Here is a 6,124-nt window from a genome sequence, read left to right as displayed (position 1 = left end):
CGGTGATCTCGCGACGAGGACTTCAGGAATGTCACATACGTGCCATGGAAGAGGGTGGAAATCGGGAAGGGCGAGGGGTCGAGGGAGGGAACTGCGCCGCGCCGCAACAATTTCGTTAATGCTCGTTCCCCATCGAATCGCCGCCGATTCTTTATCGCGTAGCTCGCAGAGCGGCTACCCCATCTTCGAGTATGGCGGGAAACCTTTTGGAACGCGGTGTACGTCGACCGTCGCATAGCCGAGCGCGGATTAGTTGGCCAGCGATTTGCGAACCGTGCTCGATGGGAGGGACTCTATTCGATGATCGATAATCGGGGAAAGTAAAATTGATTAAATAAATTCGAGGGTTGGGTTACCTCTGCTAGCCTGGTACTGTGGTGTCAATTTAAGAATCTCGAATGGAACTTTGTTCCATTTTTTATATCTTCAGTTGTAATATACACGTAAATAGTCGTGCACGGATTCGTCCCCGATGATATTCTAAATGTGACTCATTTACAAATGAAAAAATTTAGCGAAAAAGAATTTCGGTAAAGTAGATCGATTCGTGGGAAATTTGATACCCGTATGGTACGACTCGTTTGCTAAAGTGAAACGTTCCTCGATATCGGCGAATTTTTGGGGCCGTATCCTCTTTGGCGTATTGGGAGACGAAGAGTGTTCCCAGAGTAAAGCAGTTTGGGAAACGCTGACACAGAAGTCGGTGTGTCGCGTATACACCCCGCTCGTTCCGTCCCAATACCGACACTGGGTATATACCGTGCGCAGGACCACCAACACCGCGAAACGTCAGCCTCCGATAGGGACTTTCGAAAGACGGTTGCGCGCGCCCATTACGGTCGCCCGTCCGCCCCGCGAACCAATCCGAATTTTCCCCGTGTCCCCGATGCTCGAGCAACTTTTTGCCACGCGATGCAAGGAACTCTGTCGGAACCTTCGACCGGCAATTCCGTCCGAGTTCTCGCGAGAATCGTCGCGCGACATCGATCCAACCGATTCCGCGAGATCGATCGACCCCAATGGCGCCTTCGCGAGACTCCAAGAAACTCCGTCTCCGAGATACGAAAGTGAAATCTCGGGTTCAAGGATTACGATTATTCAGTTGGAAATTTTTACTTTTAACCCTTTAGGTTTCATTTCTTTGGAGCTCCAGGTGTCGATAAAATGATTGTCGGCGAGGTAAAGGTGACAATTTATTCTCAAATCTAGATGGCTTAAAATTCATGGCAATAGAATGCTAAGAAACATCTCGAGCGCAAAGGGTTAAAAATGTTGAAGCGTAAGGTAAATTAACTCTTACCGGTTCGGCTTTTTGTCGAGATTCTTCACAGTTTACTATGGGAATTTGCCATCGCGTGGATCGATCGTCTCCGATCGATCGAACGATGATTAATTGAATCGGTCCGGTGGCGTTCCGGTGACCGATATACGACGATGTATCGCGACACGTGGAATCCTCGTTGCAGATAACGTTTCAAGGGTGGAGGTGAAACGCGATGGCGGTGATGGAAGTTTTATGTGTACCGTTGACCCCGGTGACCGAGTTTACAATGCGCCGCAAAACGTATTGCGTTCTCGCGCGATGATTTATCGCCCAAGGTCGTTCAAGGTCTTATTACGAAGGTGAAGGTTTGCGGCGTAATGTTGTGCCTCGCGAGGTATTTCGAATACTCGAGAATCTCTCTGCACACTCGGTGTACCGCTGGAAACGCATCGTTTCTTACGCTTTAAATAATAAACGGAAAAGCGCGCGAGTCGTATCGTCTTAAATGAAAAGTGTTAACCGCGAACTCTTAGACGCAAACTGCCCTAGAAGATCGTTATTCAGCGAGTATTCTCCGCGGAGAATGGTGCCACAAAGTATATACGCAAGATCGCTTTATTATGTGTTTACGAGCTTGAATGACTTTGCGTAATAGGTCGTTGAACTGTTCTTAAAGGTGGCTGTCCGCCTAAAGAGATATAATACTTGATCGTCCATTTTCGACGGGACCCTCGATTCACTTTTACCGTCCCAGACGGCTCGACCGATGGCCGAGATATTTACGATGCAAGAGTTAGACTGGACACCCTACCACGCACTACTTTACAAACTTACACTTTTCTCCATGAAAGAATTAAGAGAAAATAAATCGTCATAAAATCTTCCGTAATCGTTCGAATTTAACCGAGGTGCTCGCCGTCTACCGACCAATAGGAATGCGAAAACAGGAGAGAGTTCCCTTCGGGGGAAAAATCGAAAGACACACGCGGGGGTCGATCGCGATGGTAAAGCGCGCATTCGTGTCAATTAATTAGAGCCGCTTAGCAGTAATCGCGCGCACGAGGATGGTTCTACAAATGCGTACGAAAAGGAGACTAATTGGGACAAGATCGATGGCAGCAGTTTAAGATTAATTGCGCGTGACTCGCGATAGCCGCTTTAGCGGCGCGCAAGGGTACACACGGTACGAATGGCGGAGCGATCGGGCGCGCGTGCAACGGGAAACGAAGCAGGCGCAACTCTTTATAATAATAACAGGTGCGAAGTGTGTGCAATCGAGGTTCGCGAAGGTTGCTCGGCTCGCCAGGCCGAACGTGAGAGGGAGAGAGAAACGGAGAACGGGGAATTGGCGGAGGTACGTTCAGGGGTGGCTAACGAACCTTCGACTTCGGAAACTCTGGGATCTCCTTATTTGTTGATTTTTTAATTTAACCGCTGTTTACGAGCGTAGGTCAACGTCTTTGTTCCTGAAAAACTTGACGTTATCGAGCTTATTGTTAACGGGGTAGGTGTATATTCGTTGATGAAACGAGGAAACTGAATTTTTCTGAGAATAGTTTGATCGTTACAAGGTAGTCGCCACGATGTTAGGACGCATAGATTGATATCGCGTGTAACCGAACCTGCACGTAAAAAGTACAGCGTAGTTCCAGAGACCAATCTACTTATAGGATGACCCAATAATTAATTTCAGAGTCTGCGAAGTATTAGATCCGCCACTGGTTGCGTCGTGGGAACCCTTCCGCGAGTTTGCTCGAGTAAACATATTATCATTCTCCAAGTTCGATCGTAAATCACGTTTCAGCGGACGAGTCACCGCATCGGAAGACCATTAAAAAGTTTAAACGTTTCCGCGGGAAACACTTGACGCGTTTTTATATTTTCCCTGACGTAACTGCGTTCCTCGCCGCAACCACCCCCACCCCCCCGAAATCGTCGAGGAACTTCGAGCAACCGGGTCTCGTCGAGTTTCTAATGAGCACGCTAACCCCGAGCGTGGTCGAGCTGGTTCTTTCCCTACCAGGAAACCGTTCCAGCCAACCCTCGAATCGCCGAAATACCGTGACCCGAAATAGTTGATCCCACCGAAACTTGGAACCCACCCGTAATCGAACGGTGGTTTGCTGGGAACTCTGTACCGTTCGCCTTTGCCGAAGCCGATATCGATCGTCCACGTCCTTGTGCGAACCTGGGTCAATTCCGACCCGTCGGTATCGGAATTCGCAACGGTTCGAATCCGAAGTTTTCGTCCACCGAACGTTTACCATCTACGACGTCGTATACTCTACCGTAGATCCCCTAGGTCAGGTATCCAAAGTACAAAGTCAACAAGATAGGAGTTCGCTAGCGGAAAGCTTAGATACGTGTTCCATTTAAAATACATCGATATCGATCGTACCAACTCGCGAACGTTTCGGAGAAACATCGAATCAACCGAAGAAGAGGCAGAGTCCCTCGCGCGTTCTCATCCAAAATACAGAGGTCTGTGCCGGCTAGCAAAGAGTAACGGACAGGTGCACAAACGCGAACGTGTACGCAAATTTGCGAGGAAATCTACAATTTCGACCCTTTGCCGCCAAAAAAAAACCACACCCACGCGTTCGTTTGGCGATGACACGGTGCGCGGTAGGGCTGCTCGCGCTAGCTGGCTCCTGAAAAATTTCGCAGTCCCTGCCGCCGCCGTGCCTTCCTTCCTTCCTTCCTGCCCTCGCCCATTCCCGCCGTTTCGTCGTCCCTCGATAACCCGGGTTAAAGCCATTTCCCGGCTAGTGCTTGCCCAGCGCCCGTGGTCTCTCATATACGCTATATATCCCAGCAGAGCGCGGCGGCGGTTCTCTCTGGGACACGGTTACGAAGCGGGGCAGCAGGCAGGCTACCAGGCAGGCAGCCAGCCAGCCAGCCAGTCAGGCAGACAGGCAGAGGTGGAAGCAGGCAGGCAGCAGGCAGGCAGGCAACACGGGACTTTTGGGACGCGTTGTACATGGGTCGCGTCGCATCGTAGGTTCGCGATGGGTTGGATACATAAGGGGGAGGATAGGGGGACCCTCTTTATGTAGCACATAGACGTTGCCTGGCGTTCGTTCGTTGCCGCTCGCTCGGCGTGTGACGCTCAAATTACCTCCGTCCTCCCTGGGACGTCTCCCCCCTGTGCCCCCCCCTTTCCTCTTCACTTCGCCGCGCCGCGCCGCGCCGCGCCACTCCTCGCTTGGTCTCCGCTCGCAGAGCCGCAGTCGCCCGCTGGTGTGCTGGCTCACCCTCCTCCTCTCTTCCTCTTCTCATCCTCCTCGTTCGTCGCTGCCACCCTGCTTCGCCGTGCTTGGGCTCTCCCTCGCGCCACCGCCAACCTCTGCCGTTCCCTTCCCGTCCGCCACCTCCTCTTCTCTATCGTTCTACCACGCGCGCTTCTCCGCCGATCACCGTCGATGTCCCCTCGGCTCCCCTGTCCGTGGTTCTCGTGCTCGAAGCTCTGCTCCTCATCGTTCGGCGCTCGCTCTCGCGTTCGCTCTCTCTGGCCACCGGTGCGCCGCGCGGATCGTGGTGCTCTGTGTGTTGCGCGCCCAGCCGCACGACCCACGGCCACCGCTCTCTCTCTTTCTCTCTCTCTCTCTGTGCCACCCTGTGCGCGACACACACGCTGTGTACGGACGACGAGAGAATCCAGAGAGGCGAACACGACGAGGGAGAGAGAAAGGAGGCACTGGCTATAACGCCGCGCTAGAGGAGAGCTCTGCGGGTCTGAAACGCGGCCAGCGCGGCAGACAGGCACCGCGGGTCACCGCCTTCCTCGTCGTCCAACGTTCGCCCCCCTCTTTCCTCTCGCTCCCAATCCCCCCGACGTTGCCCACCGTCGAACCATCTTTCTCTCTTTCGCACCGTTCCCCGGTGTCTTTGCCTTTCCCTCGTTGTCCTCCGCTTGCCAGTTCTCTTTCCTCCCCGTCGACCGTTTCTCTCGCGGCGAACCAAGAAAGCGCAAGAAAGACGCGAACAGAAGTCAGCCACCCGAGAGAGTCGAGCGCGCGGTCCTCTGGCCGAATATTTCCGCGAGCCGAGCACACCACGTCCCCCCTAACCCCCTCGTCCTTTCCCCTGTGTAGCCCCCTTTGTTATTAGTCCGCCGTGTACCACCCTAAATTCACTCGCGTTGCAAACGGACAAATTTCGCGTCGAGGGAAGCCTGTGCGCGCGAGAAAGCACCGGAACACGCCGAAGGGGCCGCGCGCGCGGTCCCGCTCGAGGGGAGAGGACCCCTGCCCGGGGGAGGGTCGCCGCGTGTCCTTCCCTCGGCTTTCTTCTATTTTTCCTTTCCCACTCTCCGTTCCCCCGTAATTTACCGGTGTCTTGGGGTGCGTTCGTTACGTAATTACGAGCGGCGGCCGCCTTCCTAGGCTCGTAAATGGTTTATGAAGGGGAGACTCGGACGCGGGGGAGCCCCGAGGTCTTTGAAAATATCGGTAACGATCGCGACACCGCGAGTTTAGTCTGGTCGAACGCGAGGAAACGTCGAAAGTTTTTTATTTCGATCCGACGCGAAAAACAGTGCAGGTCATCCTTGTATGCCGAATCTTACTTGAAAATTACCGAACCGTTGACCATTGGTAGTTCTGACGTCAAATACCTTGACGACGTTGATCTTCGATAATGGCAGAACTGGAAAGATGAAGAGAGGGGCAGAGAGGCGAAGGAAAAAAAATGGTCTGCCATCGGCGTTGGTCGCGAATGAACGAAATCCACGAGCGAAGGTAGCGCGCGCGAAGAAAGGAAGGAAACGGGAGAACAATAAAATGGGGAAGAAGGCGAACGTTGGCTACGTATTCTTTTTTCTTTTTTTTTTTTCGCTCTTCCGTTCCTTCCCTTCGTTCG

Source organism: Hylaeus volcanicus, chromosome 7, assembly GCF_026283585.1.
Source record: "Hylaeus volcanicus isolate JK05 chromosome 7, UHH_iyHylVolc1.0_haploid, whole genome shotgun sequence".
In the NCBI taxonomy this organism is placed as follows: Eukaryota; Metazoa; Arthropoda; class Insecta; order Hymenoptera; family Colletidae; genus Hylaeus; species Hylaeus volcanicus.
The sequence above is the reverse complement of the archived record's forward strand: the minus strand, read 5'-3'. Positions refer to the sequence as shown.